This window comes from Cuculus canorus, chromosome 4, assembly GCF_017976375.1.
Source record: "Cuculus canorus isolate bCucCan1 chromosome 4, bCucCan1.pri, whole genome shotgun sequence".
NCBI classification, from domain to species: Eukaryota; Metazoa; Chordata; class Aves; order Cuculiformes; family Cuculidae; genus Cuculus; species Cuculus canorus.
Genome location: NC_071404.1, coordinates 36,717,128 through 36,736,835, shown reverse-complemented (window position 1 = coordinate 36,736,835; position 19,708 = coordinate 36,717,128). Strand labels below are relative to the sequence as shown.

The following is a 19,708-nucleotide window of genomic DNA, read 5'->3' as shown; positions in this document are numbered from 1 at the left end:
GCAATTGAAATTTCAGTATTATTTTAGCTGCCAAAATATAATTCAGAATCAGATTAATTTATTTATTTGTGAATAGTTTATAAATACATTATATTGAAACAAATCTACATTGCAAACAAGATTTATAGTCTCCTTTTATTTTATGAATACAGCTGATTTTGAACTACAGTAATTTGAGTTCAAATTGTTTAAAAGAAATCATTCCATTGAATTTCTTTTCCTGGTTACACAAATTCTGGTTGTATCCACTCTGGCAGACTCTTGCTAGAATATTATTGAGGATGTATCATGATTCAACTCTATACTGTGAAACTTTGGCAGTGTCTGTTATTTTACTTCAAAATATAATTACTGCTACTCATAAAAGCTTGCCAGGTTAGTTTTCTTTGTTTCTCTTTTTTTTTTGATAAAAAAAAAAGATTGAAAAAAGTGCAAGCCTTTGAATGCAGCAGTAATTACCATGTGATTTTATTCTAAAGGCTACCAATAATAAGATTTTGTAATAATAATCTTATAATTTATACTACTTAAAAGCAGAAAGGATTGTCAGGGAGCTCATCATTAGCTGTAGAAATGAAAATTGTAGTTCATAATGTCAAGTCCTACTGTGACTGGACATTATCTGAATATAGCACAGTAGTATATGATATGTTGACCAGAGTAAGGCATTTAGATGCTATATCCAATCAGCAAAATAAGAAATATGAACTAGCTTCTATCGGAATAAGTAACCAGTTTCCTCTCTATAAATGTAGGCACGCTGACTCTGAGATTTATTTTGACATATCAAACCAGTTCTAAGTAAAGTGTACCATTTTAGTCAAAATTTTTTTGTTTTCTTCTTAATTATAATTTTAGCTTTTTTTTCATAAAAGTCACAATAAATCCACAAAAGTAATTAACCTCAGGCTTATGACACATATGCAAATATTTTAGAATGTTTAATTGCTTACATTCAAATGATTTTTTTTAAATTTAATTTGAATTTATTATTTTTCCGTATAAAATAATCTATTGGCATATTTTATTATTTGAGTTTGGTTTTCACCAGTCTTTTCCACCTACAGTTTCCTTGGGAAGAACATCTGGCCCTTTTCCCATAATCAATATAATCTTTTGAGTTCAGTTTCAAAATCAGCTGCAAAGAGCAACAATTAGAGGTTAGTAGATTTCATAGATTTTATAAGAAGCAATTATGTCATTAACAAATTAACAAATTATCAAGCTGTCTCATACAGATAATATGGGTAAAAGCTGAAACCTGCTGATTGTAAAGAAAAAGATGCCTATGATAGGAAGAGCATGCTCTTAAGTGAGCTTACCTTTAAACCTTTAGAGATGCTGGAAGCCAGGTGCTATATCTAATAATGGATTTTAAAGGCAAGACATACAGTTCTTACTTTGTTACGAAAAAAATAATCTAGATCTAGCATTTATATATTGAAAACCCCTAGATTGCTACTGCCTGACAATTATAATTTACAAGCTTCACTGATATGGAATCAGGTATGTTCTGTGGAAAGAACTTCTCCAGCACAGGCTGAAGAAGTGGGCCTGTGTGAATCTCATGAGGTTCAACAAGGCCAAGTCCAAGGTCCTACACCTGGGTCAAGGTAATCCCCCATTTCTATAAAGGATGGTAGATGATGTGATTAAGAGCTGCCCTGCAGAGAAGGACTTGAGGTGCTTGTTGATGGGAAGCTTGACATGAGCCAGCAATGTGCGCTCACAGTCCAGAAGGGCAACCGTATCCTGGGCTGCATCGAAAGAAGCGTGGCCAGCAGGTCCAGGTGAAGTGGTTCTGCCCCTCTATTCCTCTCTTGTGAGGCCTCATCTGGAGTATTGTGTCCAGTTCTGGAATCCTCATCATAAGAAAGATATGGAGCTGATGGAATGGGTCTAGAGAAGCACTACAGAGATGATCAGAGGGCTGGAGCACCTTCCATACAAGGACAGGCTGAGAGAGTTGGGCTTGTTCAGCCTGGAAAAAAGAAGGCTCTGAGGAGCTCTTATAGTGACTTTCCAGTACCTGAAGGGGCTACAGGAAAGTTGGGGAGGGACTGTTTACAAAGGCTTGTGGTGATAGGACGAGGGTCTATGGCTATAACTGGGGCAGATTTAGAGTAGGCATTGGGAAGAATTTCTTCACCATGAGAGTGGTGAGGCGCTGGCACAGGTTGCCCAGGGAAGTTGTGGCTCCCCCATCCCTGGAGGTGTTCAAGGCCAGGTTGGACGGGGCCTTGGGCAGCCTGGTCTAGTGGGATGTGTCCCTGCCCGTGGCAGGGGGTTTGGAACTGGATGGTCTTTAAGGTCCCTTCCAACCCAAACTATTCTATGATTCTATGAAAGTCATAGATGCTGGGCTGTGGGCTACCTATCTGTGTTACATTAATTAGTGTTCAGATAGACTTTGCCCTTGGATTCTGTACATCCAGTAGAGCATGAGATGTCTTAATTCTTTTTTAATTCTTGCTGGTATAGTGACTCTCAAAGGGTTTGGCAAGGCTAGTTGTCTTGGAGAGGAGTGTCACTCAATGGCACATTTTGACTGGAATCTTACTAGGGTTTTTTCCTGTTTTGTTTCTAAGTTAACTACAAATCTGTCCATAATCATCTGAAAACTGGATATGGTGCCCTCCAAGAACACTGAATCTGTTGGTTTAAGCCTTTTAATTAGAGCAGGCATTTTAATTATTTTTTTCCATGTTGAGTAATGCTCCAGCTTGTTTTCTAATGGTCAGCACCTCAACTAAAAGGAAAATAAGCCCTCTTCAGTTCTTTAAAATAATAGAGTACAGGTATGCAAACGTTTGACAGATTAGATCCCAAGTAGTTGATTATCTTTCTCTACAGTCCTTGATAAGAGTATCAACAGGCAGGAGTCACGGATGGCCTCTGTCCCCAGAACTGCCCTCTGGGCTAGCTCTTGGCAGCTCTTCTCTTCACTCCTCTTCACCTTGCTAAACTTTTATATTGCATCTGTAGTCAGGTGTCTACAAGACTACGGATGCAGGAGTTCATGCATCCCTAATTGTACCATTGGATGTGTTTCCCAATGTATTTATTCATTGGTGATTTGTTTTTTAAGAAAGTGAAAAAATGCAATCACCATTGTCTTTACTGTCCCAGTAATAAGCTAGAAGAGCCAAGCTGACTTTTCAGGTTGTTCATTTCTGCCTTCTTTCCCACAAGTTTTTAGTTTTTTTTAAAAAATGCACTTCCATCTTGTTGTATCCTTTAGGTGCTGATAACTCTGGAGATGCTATTGAGGTGCTGATAACTATTTAGATGTAAGAGAATCTCCCTGCAGGATACAAGAATATTTAATATTTGATCTAACTAGTCTGCTCTCTTCTCTTACAGAAATATGAAAAGTATCCTGCCCTAACTTTTTAGCTGTCAGATTGGTTATGCCCATAAGGATTTAACAGAAAAGCAATACTGTATTGATTGAAAACAGGCTGCACATTTTCACATAAGAAAACACACTTTTTCTTCGCCTTCTACCATATAAGCCACAAAGTTATATAAAAATATCCAATGAGTTATGCAAAAACATTGCAAAGAATGGATGAAAGTTATTTATCCTTCTTACAGTGCAAAGTGCTATCATGTAACATCACATTCTTGAGATTCATTTCTGAATGCCCAACCTGTAATCTAAAATGGGCGTAAGACTAGTGTGGGTCCTAAGAACTTCCTGAACACAAACCAAAGTGATCAATAAGTGCAAAATTTTTGTACTTCTATAAAGCAAAAGTCATAGAGCGAGACGTATGTCTAACCATACAAAAGTGCAACAGAAGGGCAATTTTAACTTGACTGTTTTGGAGTAAGATATTTTGTACAACTAAGCCATTTGAACAAAAGCAACTAAAACTGCTTGTGTGTATTTGCTCTACAAATTAATACATTTTAATGAGCACTGTAGGATCTTCAGTCTCTATCAACCATGGAGTTTAAGCTGTTTTCAGATACATTATAGAAAAATAAATAATTTATGTGTCATGCTTTCTCTTGCATCCCAAGATACATGTCATGTCATTTAAAAAAAAAAAAAAGCCATGTAACAGTAGTCTTTAATAGCTTTAAGGATAAAAAGAAAAGGAAATTACATGGACATCATCTATACTGTGGGATATTCCAGTTCCTAGCCCAGGACTGTGCACAAAGCAGAGGAAGAAGAAATAAGGCGTTCTGTTTAAGCGATAGAAGGAATAAGATGTTGAAAATGCCTGGTATAAATAGCTAAATGTAATCTAAGCAACTGAAGAAGGAATCTTGTGTCTTAAAGAATTTTACAGGCTGTGTCTGAAGTTGGTTAAACTATAGGGGCAAATTGGAGAATAGCTGAGTTACTTATTCTTACAGCTAAATATAATTTCAAAAATTATGCATTTGGTCATTTTTTCCTTTCGAAATTTTGGTTCATTATCAAAGGATATTTATGCATGGATATGACACAATAATTCATGATATAACTGTTCTTATGAATTTGGCAATACTTACAATGCAGGTTCTGAGTAGTTCAATTGCTGAGCCTCGAAAGACTAGAAGCGTCCATGACACAACTGGATGCTCCTCTATTAATGCTTATTGTTCTTAAATCTATGAGCTAATAATGCAACTCACTAAAGTTAGGAGTAATGGCTTAAATATGACTATCTTAGGGTAGTTCAGTGTACTCCAGAACAGTATAATTCTTGTCCAGAACACAGTTTCCATTTAACAGTTCATTTTTTTGGTCCATCTTTCTGATTTCTAATTCTACTAAATTACATAGCACTACATGTGAGACCTTATGAATCTTTTTCCTAGTAACTGCTTTCTTTAAAAATTTGTATTTAACTGTTGTTTTCCTTACTTTTAGAAATTTTATTCTTTCAATCTTAATACATTAAAACTACTAAAAAGTGTCAAATAATGGTTTATCTGTGTTCCCTAGATATTACAAATGATTCATTCAAGCCAAATACATGCTACAGCTAACAGAAATTAAAATTACAAGTATTTATATAACTTTGAAGAGTATTAAGGCTACTTAATCTTTATGAGTGACATCAATATGGACCCAATTAGCAGAGTTTTCAATCACTTCATAATTCAAAAGAATGTGATCATTCAGCTGGAAGCATATTTGACAGAAACTCCATAGTCATGAAGGTAAAAGCTTGCAAGATCACCCAGTAGGATGGAGAAGCTGTCATTCTTTCATAAGTGCTGCTGAATACTAATGTCAAGGTCAGAAGAGTGTAATTTTAGCCTGCCAAAATATCGTTGGATTTGATCTGCTAGCAATGTTTAAAAAGAAACAAATCAAAATGAAAATGTTTATGCAACTTTGATAAGATAGCTAAAAAGTTTCAGGTGCTCCCTCACTGTAAATGTTCTGAATCATGTACTGCTTTGATTGACACTTCTGTATGTATTTTTTCTAATTCTGATATTTGCTTTAAATATCATCCTCCTTGTCTAACATCAAGATTACAACTGTTATACATATTTCACAAATTCTGCTTTATTTTATGTGTTGATGTGGGTGACACTTTGTTCAAAATATTGGTCACAATTATAGCAAAGATTTGGGTACAAAAATATTTGGATGAAAAAATATCTGGATGCTTAATTTAGACATGAAATTGACATTTGTGATAAAAGATAGATTTGTATTTATTCACTGTGTGAGCTGAATATGGGCAGAGCGTAGGTACAACAACAAAGCCACAGGTAAAATTAAAAGAATTAATTTATTTCTGTTACCGCACAATCTGGGGCAACTCTGAAACAGCACCCAGGCATAGGAAATGCAAGCAAGAAGTCAGGCACCACAGAGCTTATTCCTTGCTAGAAAAAGTCTGTGTGTAGCCTTCCACTTTGCCTGTATTTTTCAGGGAAAAGCAAACTAGTTTTCCACTGTGCTTTGATTTTTCTTGCAGCAGGGCTGTAATCCCAAGCATGTTTTCTATGGTGGTCCAGAGTTTCACATACCTATGTTACCTAAACACAAAAAAGTTCTGCTTGTTGAGCACTCAAGACTAGGCAACAATTACCATGATTTATGTCTTTTTCTACATTCCAGCTGCAAGGTTGCTTGAGCATGTTTATGGTTCCTCTTTGCCCCATCTTTCATTATATTCCCACACTTAAACTTTTCATTTATATACTATGATTATGCCAAGTGAGGATTCATACCACTATCTTTATCTGGCACTTACAGACAAGATGGACCCAGGCAATTCTCGGAGTATCTTCTGAATCATAGAAGGAAGAGAGGCAATTTTCAGGTGAATTACTACTAAATATTAGGAAAAACAGCTTCACGGTGAATGGAGATAATTAGCATAACAGCATTGTAGCAGACTGTCCAGATAGGCTCTTAAATTTTTATCTGTGGTGTTAGAATGCAGTTGAGTGGTTGTTCATAAGGTGCCCTGAGGAACTTCACCTGTCTCTGCTTTGTATAGGTAGACTTGACGAGCTGATGTCCAGACTTCCATTCCAACCTCCAGTACTCCATGATTCTGTCATTTCCATTTTGATTAAACAGTTGTTTACGATTGATATAAAATTTTAAAAGGTATCAAGTACAAGTATCATTTTGAAATACTTAAAGGCTTTCATAGTCCTTAGATTATAAAAGATATTTAGGAATCTAAAAGTCATCCCTTTTGTGAAAGTGAAAATCTCTTCCACGTTACCTTTCAGGTTGTTTAGCTTTAATTCTCAAGTTCCCACTACTTCCTTGCTGTTACCTGTGTTTACACCTTCTTAGTAGATTCACTTACTCTTCTGTTGAAGCAGAAGAGTTCACTAATGAATACATTAAAATATGTAAAGTATATATGTATAAACTGCTGAAGTAGTTTAAATATTTATATAATTATAAATTTGGTTACTTAAATTTCTAAACACAGAAGTTCTAGAAAAAAAGAAAACTGTGCAACTTCATATTTTCATATCAAGTAGGTAGATTTTTTAGTTCAGTTTTGGGGTTATATTTAAGTGGTTTTTTGTTTTGATTGATTTTACATTACATGAATATGTCAATGAGCAGTGGCAAACAATACCTCAGTAGGATTGCTTTTCAGATCCAGATACATCTTTGAAAGATGTCTAAAATGACATGTTTGCAGTAAAATATACATGGCCGGCTGAACTTTTCTGGTCTTATCTTGCGCCTCAGTAATTTTGAAACAGAAACTAAAGCCTTTGTTCTGATAAACTAGACATCTTCCTAAAGTATATTTATTAAAATTAAATATTCAAAGATTTCAAAGAGTAAGCATATATACAGCAAATCTATCCTTTTCCTCCTGTGCATGGTTAACTTTCATTCATATTAATGGGGTTATGAACATGCTTCAAGCAGAGAAGGCTATTGTTTCTAAAACTTGTCTACTGTATATTTGGTTTGGTTAAATTTATTTTGGCTGTTTACTGCAGTAGGGAAAATAGTTGTTGGAAGGTAATGCTTCTTTTAACTCTTAATGAATATCCTTATCTCTGAATTCACTAGTGAGTATTTTGAGAAAAATTTTAGAGCTTTGAGAATACTTTAGAAAAGATAACTATGTGGCATTTTAATCGTTAAAATCTTTTTATGCAGCAGAACTCCACTATCTGACATTTTTGGCTTTTTTTTTTTTTGGCTTTTTTTTTTTCTTTCTCCTAGTCAGGCAAGTTCTTTTCTCCAAAAAGAACAAGCAAAGTTTATGAAAATCTAAAACAGGTAGAACAGGTATGCTGATCCCCAATACCTTCAAAAGATGGTATCGACACCAATTAAGAATATTTCTACATTTTTTTATACAGCAGAGCTTTTAAGAAAAAAAAAATTAAAAACTCAAACCTAGTGAACAGTGAATAAAGATTGTAAAGGCTGATATAATTTGAGATATAATAATAGCTTGAGATCGCATGTATGTAGCAAAAAACAGTGACAGTTTGGCAAAAATCTGTGTCATTTCTACATTGCCTAATTATATCCACAATGACAAGCCTAGTATTTAAAGACACTCTTCTAAAAATAGTTGTTCTGCTTAAAAAGCTGTTTAGCCCAAGCATAGTTATGAATTATGTCCGTAATTGATTTTAAAACAAACTTGTTACAATTTTATTAAGCACTGAGGCATTTTCTGTGTTACTGAACATCAGACTGTGCATGCTTGTTTGTTGTTTTCCTGTCTAATTGAGATCAAATTCACCAAATCCTTAGGGGTTTACTTTTTGTTGAAAGACATCTGTAATCATATGATTCACATCTTAAGTTTTTTTCTTAAACTATATATTTCAGGCTATGTATGTTGACATCTTAGTGTTATTCTGAATATTGGATAGGCATCAAGGTAGCTGTCAGTGACAAACACTTTATCAGAAACACGAATTCTCACATCATTTGTGAGACGGTCTCAAAAGTATATCTTTCTAACAACCAATGCATGTGTGATACTGGTTTCAAATGCAGTTACGTGTTTAAATGAGTTGAGGGAAAAGAAAACTATGACTCAAAGGACTTTGTTTTGTTGAAAATGTAGCTGATTGCTCTATCCTGTTTCTTAATAGGATTCTATGATTACTCTAAATTCCTTATTTTCTGCAGCAAAGCTCTTCTGTGTGAAGAAGTGACTTCACACAAGCCTGGTGCCATGTAGGGTTATTTTTTTTTGGTTCAAGATCCATAGCAGATTTCAGAAATGGTGAAAGGCTGATACTCTAGGCTAAGGAGTTTATTATTATAATCTAGAAGTGTACCTCATTCCTGTGAATTCAGTGCTTTCTTACTTAGTTATTAATCAATTAATCTCTGTACTGAACACAAAATAATCAGATGTATGCAACAATTATACTGTAAATTCTGAAAGTTTCCAGGAATTTTCAGGCATTTTTGGCAGTCAGTAAATGAAACGCTGTAGTGCTTTGCTAGCAACCTGCTCCTACATTTTAATGGTTTAAAACATTCCCTAGAACTCCACAATGCATGCCTGAAATCTACTGTATGTGTGTGTTTCTTTTATTCATCTAGACAGGAATACATATGCATCTGGTTTAAAAGTTTGTATAAATGCACTTAGTTTTAACAGTTCACTTATGTTTTCATATATTAACCTCACCGTTCCATTCCTTTTGGAAAGAAATAATAACTTCTGGGTTTATTCTATTTTTCAAGATTAACTTCTGTTGAAAAGATTTCAATAATTTCAGTTTGTTTCCCCCAATTTAAGCTTGCTGTTACCTTTCTGAAAAGTTGAGGTGATTAAACTTACAGCATGGATCATCCATATGCAACCGTTTGGCACAATACAGCTAATAGTGGCTGTTTAGATGTGCAATAAAATCCTGATCAATCTCTGACACTTACTACAGACTTCCTGCCGCTTAGAAATGTGTACTGTAATAGCATTTGTATGTTTTCTTTTCCCTTAAGAGTTCAGTATGCTGCTTCACAGGAGCGGAGATAATTAGAAATAGCACAACAGACACTGTGATAGAAATACATAAAGTAGCAATTTGTAAACTCTTCCAGGCACATCTTTGCATATGAATGCAGAAAACTCCATGTTATAGGTATAATGTGACTATAACTTAGGTAGGGATTATATATGTATCTTTTGTGTATAAATACAGTTATTTTATTTTACACATACCTGTTTAAATTGTTAAGAACCTGACCTTTTTCTCTGTTACCAATAATTAGACCACAAGAGACACCACTGGGTACAATATTTGAAAATAAAATAAATATCTTTAAATTTTAGAAGGATTCCCCCTCCTTTTTTAAGAGTTTGAGTTGAAAAACTAAAATTCATTATTCATTTTGTAAAATATTATCTGCTGAATTTTAATAGGACAAAAACAGACAAAACTTACCAGATTGTTATTTGCCTTTTTAGTGTGGCATACAGGTAATACAGCTTTCTGGGGTATGGGAACATACAGAAAATAAATATAGACAGCATACAACGATTTAACCAGTACAAAAGAATAGAAACTAACTAGGAGTGTGGGGGTGAGGATGAAAGATGGGAAGGGATAGAGAAAATTTCTTAAAAAGAAAAATAATCCACTGTATTCTAGTATAAAATCGATATATGTCTTACTCAAGATATAGATATATCTTATATATCTATCTTTCACAGGAACCGTGTGTAAGGTTCCCCTGTCCCATGTACTGTCAGTTATTTTTTCTGACTTTTTACTGAGACACAATGTTGATTATATGCACCATGGAAAAATATATAATTCATTAATCAATTCTTTTCAATAGAATTATTCATTTCTGTTCTTACTAATAAGCTATGTCTGAAATCCTGATAAAATTGGAGTTACTGAAAGCTTAAACATCATTTTTAATGGCTAGAGGATTTATTTCTGTGAAATATAAAGCAAATGTCCAAGCAATGGCAAATGATTATATCTGACTTCATATCCAGTCTGAAATCTGTGGATGACTGTGGTAGAGAATTTTATCTTCATGCTGCAGATGAAGAGCTGCTACAGTGCCATACGTAGTGGTGTTTTGTGCTTTTTTTGTCCCATAATTTCCATTTTTTTCCCCTTTAGTGAACACATTCTTTGAAAGCTATATCTGTTTAAAACCAGAGAAAATTTAAAGCAAGATCACAAAATACTATTGCAAAGAATTATGCCGTTTGGTTTTGGGTTTTTTGGTTTTTTTTTTAATCTTAAATGAATGTTAGGCTGGAAAGTTATGTGTTGTGATTAATTATAATAAATATATATACAATGTAAAACTGAACAAGCTTTTTAAGTATATACTATGTCCCCATACTAATTCTCTCGTGCAATTTTAGTGAAAATGTGCTACCAGTGAGGTACAAGAGCAACCATTTGGGGAAGTATCTGATTTTTCCCCATCCTATTATGTGATTTCTATGCAACTGAAGTGTAAAAAAGTGCTTATTTCCATTGCTATAATTGGAAGTTTGTGTAGTGAGTTTCTTCTAAGGGACTAAGTTTCTCCTTGTTAAATCTCCCTTGGAATGCCATGCTTCAAAAACCTGCACAATAATCATGATCTGTAATCTAATAATTAAAATGTTCATAATATGAAGTATTACCCAACCTCTGCTAACAAACCAGTTAAGTATATGAATCCAATCCACATGAAGAAAAGTGTTCCCTAAGCTGTACAATAGTGTTTGTGCACCTCTCTGTAGTGCACCCTAAGACTCATAGACAAAATAAATAAATAAATAAACCTGTAATACAACATAATCTACGTTTTTTTTCTGATGTAGATCAATCAATCATTGATTGATTGATTACATCTTCACAAGTAGGATCAGCTTTCTAGAATGAGGACTTGCAGTGGGAAAACCTGTGTTCTACTGCAGGCTGTTGCTGTTGCTACAGGTTATTGCTACTGCTGAAGACCCAGTGCAGGGCTCGCATTTAAACTAATGTGAATTGTTACAGTTAGCCTACCATAGACATTTTATTTAAAATTCTCATGGATTTAATAAGGTAATCATTGATACAGTTAAGCAATGTATATGTAGAAAACAGGCACAAATTTGTATATTTCTGTGCACAAATCCTAGCCTTTCAGTTCCAAATTCCTACATTCCTCAGTGAGCTACTTGTAGGGATTGTTGTTCCCTTGCCTTTATTCAACATTCACAACACAGGATAACACTGTAATAAAGAAAGCTGGAATATTCTACTACAAAATCTTTATAAAGTGTTTGAGTTCCTTTGGGACTTTTTTTTTTGTCAGCACTGTGTCACTTTTCATCAGTTACAGGAATTCATTCTGTAGTTTCTTTCTCTATTAATTTAGTTTTACCATTTCTACTGGGTTTTGTGAGGCTATTTTCCATCCCTTTTTCTCTACAAACTTAAGAAAAAAAGTGCTTAGTTACAGATAAAGATTTCTCTGAACACTTAGTTTCTGTATTTTGATTGCAATCAGGTCTTCATGATTTGAGGTGGGTCAGTTTTTCGTTTGTTTTCAGGCGTGTGGTGAGTGTCTTGAAGTTCTGAGTGAGAGCAAGGGAGGAAAATCCAGAGGGAAATACTATCATAATGTTTAGACATAAAATGCACATGTATAAATGTATGTTTGCAGTCATTAGTAGGAATTTTATCAAGGCTTTAAATCATAGTTTGTTAGAAGATGGATTAGAGGAAGACTTTAAATAAAAGTCCCTAACAGGTGCTTTATTAAAGGAAATGCATGCATCTTCCTATACTGTATACAGTCTGTGGACGATCATTTAATTATTCATATAAAAGTCATATTCATTTCTAGATATTTAGAGTACTTCTGAACTCTTAATGCTTTCCATTCATGCTTTATGGGAAGTTGTCTTTTTCTGATATTGGTCTAATTTATTGTCACCCCTGGTTGATCATGTAGTCTTTCTAAAGTATTGTAATGCATTTTGCAGAAGCTATACTGAAGCAGCCATACATTATCATGTTCTGTTTGTTTTATTTATCAAATAGCGTTTTACAGAGTGCCTTGTACCATTGCATTTTAGGATGCACTGGCTTCCAGAGTGCTAGAGAACAGGAGATTGCTCATGATCAACAAAGCATCAAGTAATGGATAATAGTATTTGTCTGTTGAGACCTTTCTTTGTTTACAATAAATTTATAGTGCCTATGAGCAGAGAACCTGAAGGTGACACCTGTGCTAATATAACAATATCAAATTAAAATGTGCATATCTCTTAAAAGCCTTTAAATACAGTTGTTATCAGAAACATAAAGTATTTCTTTCACTGTACTATGTGTACTTGCTAGTAGTTTGAAGGGTGTGTCTAGCTGAATGTACTGGCCATAAATATGTGATTACAGTTAATTTTAACAGTAAATTTAGAATAAAATAACAAAATAGTTAAAAGCAGTTTAATGGACTGAATTCAAAGAAGTCACTCAGACCTATTTCACTTAGTGAAAAAGCTATTAAAATAATCAGCTCACATGTTGAAGGGGAAGGAAAATCTCACTTGAACCTCCATCTCCTCTCCTTTCCTGCAATTACCTTAATCATAACACTTTCAGACATTTTATTTGTTGTTATATTTCTACTTTGTATGCAATATATAAATATTCATTGGCATAGTAATTAAACCTTGGGTTTCTCATGTAAATTGCTTCAACCAACAGGGAATAAAATTGTTTTTATTTACTGAGTACACGAATATTTATTAAAAGTAGTAAAAAGTTTCATCAGGAGGGACAGAAACATACTCCCTATAGTATTATAGTTCAGAAAGTTTCAGGGAAATAGGGGGTAAATAATGTCCAGGTAGAGCTGAAATATAAAGGAGATTTCTTCATATAATTGATGATTGTTTGAAGAACTATTTTATTATGCAAAAAGTGAGTAACACATTAGTGGTACCTTTTTTTCCTTATTTCTGTGAATGGTATCTATACTAATATTTACCATGTCAGTGAAAGAAATAAGGAAAAAAAATAAAATTGTTTCATCTGTAGCTCACCGATGATATACGTGTAAAATAATTTCCACAGTACTCTAGTATTTTTTCATTTTTTTCCAAATAGATATTGGCTTCTTCTGTTGTTTGGAGGGAATATTACTCTGCGATGTGAAAAACACAGAATATATTAAGCTGGAAAACTTAAGGTGACAGGTAATGGAAGGCATCTTCTGTGCTTCCACAACATCAGAAATTAGTATCACAAACTTTTACACAAAACTGATTTTAATATTATGGATGTCCTCTCAAATGTAGAGATCATTATCAGACCATATTTCCTCTTGATTGTTCTTAGCCCACAACATTATTTAACATAGTTAGACCAATTATACTGGCAACAAACAGCATAAAGCAGTTTCTCTTTTTTAAAGCTTTTTAGACCAAGGAAAGTTAAGGGGTGTGGAAGTGGCTTACTGTATTCTGGACCCTTATAATTTTTCCTTTGAATCAGAAATGGAACCTTGTGTAGCCATTCGAAGAATTAAAAAAACACACAAGTATGTTCTTAATCAACAAGGAGTAGATAGAAGAAACTCAAAGAAGGAAGAACATAATAGAAAAAAAGAGGATTTTGTATTTGTGAAGATATGTATTGTACCTTTTTCCTTTATATATGTACAATACTTGGGAAGGTGACTTGTGATAGCTCATGGGCCATATACCTGAAGTAATAGGTGCAGCTAAGTCACAGATCTGGCAAAGTCTTTCTTTTTGACAGCAAGACGTTTTTCTCTTTAAAAAATAAAATAAAAAAAAAAAAAGTATGAGTAATTACAGAGCAACATTCAAAAGGACTGTTAAAGTCCTAGGGGAGAAAAAAAAATCAGGAAAGATGATTAATGGTTATCAGCCATAAAATAAGTGTTTTTAAGCTCTGTCAACTTTGCTTTTCTAATGAGGACTTAACTGCTCCTCAAGTAAAGCCTTTATCCAAGCTGTGTTTTGTATTTCATTTAATCAATGCTTTGTATAGACACAGTTACCATCATCATAACCTTTCAGTTCTTATGTTTTGGCATTTCACAGATTTTGTACGCAAGTTTGAGGCTCAGGGGAACCAAATTTAGCTGAAATGTCCAAGTACACTTTAATGTGTGATGCAGAGCCATAGAACTCCTCTCAGACTTGCTCATTGTTGCAAAGAGAGCCTTTGTAATTACCAGGGGATTATGGCAGAATATGAAAGACCTTGAAAGCAGCTTTCTTGCAGATCTGTTTTCTGCACAAACTCTGAAACAATCAGCTGGAGTACTGAAGCAGAAGTATATTAAAATGTGAAGAGTTCACTAAAAAGGTCTGGATAAAAACTCCTAATTAAAGAAATAAAAGCTGACAAAGATTGTGAAAGATTCTCGCTCTCCAGTAAGAAAAAAGGGGCTTACGAGGAATGGAAAAGAGGTGACAATGCAAATACAGTGGATCCTTCCTCTGTTTTCTCAGAAACAGAAGTAATGAAAATTGAGTTTAATGATACATAAATAAAAATAATTAAATGGAAACTAGTTGTAGCAGTACATTACCTCAATTAATATACAAGATTAAGAGACCAATATCCCAGAAACAATTTAGTTACTTTTCTGTTTTTTTATAAATTACTGAATAATTTTGGTCAAGGTTATGATGCAGAGTAGCACTAAACTACTTAATGTATTAGCTTTGACTTCTTGGTTATTTTTATCTAATTATTTTTAGTCACTAAAGATCACTGTATTGTTTCTGAATGAATTCCTACAAAAAAAAAAGACTGCATATTGTCATACTAAGATATAAATATTTATTTATCTTTTTCTGTTTCAAAATTAAAATCCAACAGAAGCAATACAATATCCTATTGTGTTATGTGATAAAAATAGTCTGCATCAGTGTTGTAGATATGATTTTTGTTGTCGTGGTGTTTTTATTTCTAATTAATTCATTTGCCCAATCCTGATCATAGAGGATTCAGTGATAAACTTTTGCTTCTGTGATGGAAGCTGCATTGTCCTTTACTGAGTTTTCCATTAATGCTTTCTTCTCAGTGATGCTGAAATGAAAGCAGGTTAAGGTGAACTATCGTTCAGTAGTGAGGTGTAAAGTTACACCTGTAAATTACACTTATACAATTCTGAACTGATTTTATATTTTTTTTAAAATTAATTAGTGAAACATGAGCCTTTTTTGAGTTTGCTGATCTGTTGAATACATTATAATATTTCATTTTATGAGTATTTCTGAGTAACATAATAGGAAATGCTTTTTTGGGGGCTTTTTTCCTAAGCTTTAAACCTTTGAATCACAGAATTCACTGTGATTCAAAGGTTTAAAGCTTAGGAAAAAAAAAGCCGTAATGTGTTTAAAAAATAGTTGAAGCCCAGTTGTCCGTGTTTTTCTTTTGCTAAATATTTGCTATATATTTGGATGGCAAAACTCAACAGATTTATCAGCTTATCATTTATGTTATAGCACCACCTATAGCAACACCTTATGTCTAGACCACCTTGTGTTTATCAGTAAATGACCTGTTGCAATAACCAATACAACCTGAAGAACAAATTTTGCTGTTTCCAATACTGACACCTGCTCCACCAGTCATATGACACTGAACTTACCAATAGTGCTTTTTTTCATTACATAGTTATCCCTTGAATGTATCTGATTTAGACGCAATTTAAATTACAGTACTATACGCCATTTCTCAATAATTCTTTATTTTTGAGCACAAATCTTAGAGTCACATCAAAATAGAATTATGTTGTGATTATATGACTATATTTATTAGATGATTTTATAGTATTTATATTAGATGAAAATTAGACATTTCCTACACTAAAATTTTCTCCCCCTTCCCCTGAGGAATTTTAATTGAAAAATGCATGAACTGTCTTAACAGGAAAAGTTGTTTTACTCTTCGGGAGATGCTGGGTGGAGAATGGAACATAGAAAACCTAAAAAGTTTCCCATGAGAAGCAGAATTTTTACAAATAAGCATGTTCATTGGCAAAAAACTACACTGAAAAAAATCATCATTTACTGTTGTTATTGGCAGGCAAAATGGAAAAGATTGTATTATTTTTTGTGTGCGCACTCAGGTTTTGAAAATAAAAGGCAAAGTAGGGGCCATATGAAAGCAGCAGCCCATTCTTCCTTTTTAAGAACTAAATGGTGACTATGTATGCTACATAGAGATACAGACCAGCAGGCAATAATATTGTATAGCGGTGGCCTAAGAATGAATATTTCTGAATATGTAACAATTAGGTAACCAGCAAATTTAATGAATGCTGCAAATGTTTCTTTTATCAAAAGTCATGCTGTATTTCTAGCTGAACATTTCAGCTTTACCAGCCTCTTGCTGTTGAAACGCACTTTCTCTTTGAAAGATTTACATCCAGTTAACTTGTCGTTGATATCCCTGGAGCTTCTGAATGCTGTCAGAAAAAGAAGGTTTTAGGTTTGAAATAGTGACAAGGAAAGAAAAACAAAATTTAAATATCATGAGTGAATTATGCTTTGTTCAAATTTAAACAACAAAAAGTCTGCATCTAGTCTTCAGGAAAGCAAATGAGTTCTCAGGTAAGTGCTGATAACAAGTAGTCAGGAATTCAGGGATGCTTTAGTGTTATTCAGATTTACGTTATCATAAAAGACTCAGATGTGTTTGGAAGCAGAATATAATAAATAAAATATAAAATACTGCAGTAAAATAGGGTGCTGACAGCCACAATATCCTAGAAATTTGAAGTTAATATTGCCAGTTGAACTGTACTGACTTCTTTGTGTCCAGATACAATCTCCAAAAAAAAAAAGGAAAAAAGCATGACTATATTTTCTCGTGTGCCAAAAAGCATGATGACTATGCCCTGCCCAATTTGAAATATTACCTTAATAGAGCTTCTATTGCAATATCTCCGTCTTACTCCACAAGTTCTGATAGTATAATTTGTAAAATAGTTCTTAAATAGCAGTCAGGCCTAGCTCCACAAGGCTTATTAGTGTATATTACATACACGTACTAAAAGAAAGTTCAAATTCAAGAGCCGAAGAAAAGGGGGTGGGGACAACTTTATACCTACAAAAAAGTTTTACTCCAGTCTTCAGTAGCCATTCTAATCTGAGCCTGCATGAAGGAAAATATGTTTTTATATCCAAAATCTGAATACATTTCTAGTGAATAAATTGATTGCCAAAATATAAAAAACACTGTCAATCGATTTTTCTCAAGACTGAATGAATTTGGAAATACTATAATTTTTCTTTTTAGAAGAGGTACTGAATTCACAGCAGCAAAGAGACAATTGTTTCTCTTCATCTTCTCTTCACCCATTCACCTCTTACCCCTACAAAGTTGAAGAATTCGTCGTATGTTTTTAATGCAGTAACTCGACTATACAAGAGACTAGGTTTCAACTCTTTCCCCCAAATGAGATTTAAACCCTCATTTGTTAACTTCCAGGGGTATCACCTAGCCACTGGATTTTCTGCAGTAGTATGCTCTCACCTAAGCTATTTGAACTGCTACTTGGACCTAGCTATGTAGCTCCCAAGTGAACACTTCAACCATGAGACCAAACACTCATTTTCTTCCTTTGTATCTATGTATTCCAGTATCTAAATAATCCATGCAGAACAGTTTTTTCCATGGGAATTAGGAGAAGGCAATTATAGTTTTCTCACTGGTTTTAAAACTCTTCTGGGAAAGTGAAAATGTGGCTTCAAGAACGTGCAGAAATAGAGGGTCTTGAACCTGATTGTCCCACATTGTATATCAGAAGAGGCCCTAACTGCAGAGCTATTGAATAAATGAAGAAAGGGTGAATTCTCTTTACTTCCATGAATGATTTACAAAGAGTGTGTAAACCTAATCTTTCATTTCCAGTTCTTTTCTTTTGCGTTTAAATAGCTTCTGCAGAATTGCCTGTCTCTGGCAAGTGTACAGATAGATGATTGAACAAAAGCACTAATTTTAGGAATGGTGAAGGATAATTCTTCTCCACACTGTTTTTCCTAAATATTCCCTGAATATTTCTGTCAGTCTCAAATGAAATCAAAGTATGATTTTACTTGACAGTAAATGCAAAATTGTAGTTAGTTGACAGGGGGTGTAGGAGAGGAAGATGACTGAATCTAATTAATGATGATCCTCATCTAATTAAAAACCTATTAATACACAAAGCTCTGCTACATATGCTTCCATATTTCCTAACATTTCTTAATTCAGGAACCCCTACTGAACTAGCATATTTTCATTAAGAAGGTCTAGTAGGACTTGCTAACCACAAGAGTTCTGATTTCAAAGAATAATTCAAAAGCAACGCAGACTGATTATGAATTGAGTCATCTTTCTCTACAGCTTACATTGTCAAAGAAGATGAGGAAAATCCAAAATAAAGTGTAGGCAATTTTTTTTATGGGGGCTGGGGATGGTGGGAAGCCAGCAAAATCTTTCAGGCAGGAAAATGAGTGAATATTAGTCTACAGGTGTAGAACAAGTTGTTAAGTATTGCATATCTGTCCCGAGTCTCACAACAGATTTGCTGATACCAGTTGTGCAACCCTAAGATACCGTGTCTTAATTCGGTGAATGAATATCCCTTCCTTTAGCGATGTAGTAAGGAGATAAGAATCATAGTGTGCCATCCTATAACTAGAAGGAGGGATTGGTTTTAATCCTTGTTTCCTGTTCTATCTTTTGCTCTCTATCAATGAGTGAATGGTGAAGAACATAATGCACTTCTTTCTCCAAGAGATAAACAAGAGACAGATCAAGATGTAATCCAAAGAACAAAGTCAAGCTTGCTAAACTTTCATTAATGGGTTTCTTCAGTTCTCCATTTTGGATGTTTACCTGGGAAAATGAAGATATCCTTTCCTTTTCTGGTTACACATATTCAGAGATCTGCTGTGCGTTTCATGGAGGGAAGGAATACTCTGCACATTTAATATCCTAGATATCCAGATCTGCTGTGGAAGGTGGTTATGCTATAGTATGTATTAAGGCAGCTATGATCTTCCCACTTTAAATCAGAAGATTTTTTAAAATATCTAACAGATCAGTTGTGTCGCTGGTGCTGTGTCAAATCTGTCTCCTACAACTTAAAGCTGTCATTATTCAGATAAAATTTTCTTCAACGACACCACTTGAAATTGTCGTCTTTTTTCATCTGGTATCAGAAGGTTAAATTGATGTTCAGGAACTTCCAAACAAACAAAAAAAACTCAAACCCCAAACCAAAACTTTTCCAAACATGGGAACATTT

General features: G+C 34.0%; 1 protein-coding gene across 18 annotated transcripts in view; it reads left to right on the top strand.

Moving 5' to 3' along the window:
* TENM3 (teneurin transmembrane protein 3) overlaps positions 1-19,708 on the top strand; it is a 1,341,795-nt gene that overhangs the window by 431,745 nt on the left and 890,342 nt on the right. The gene's annotated exons all lie outside the window — the stretch shown is intronic.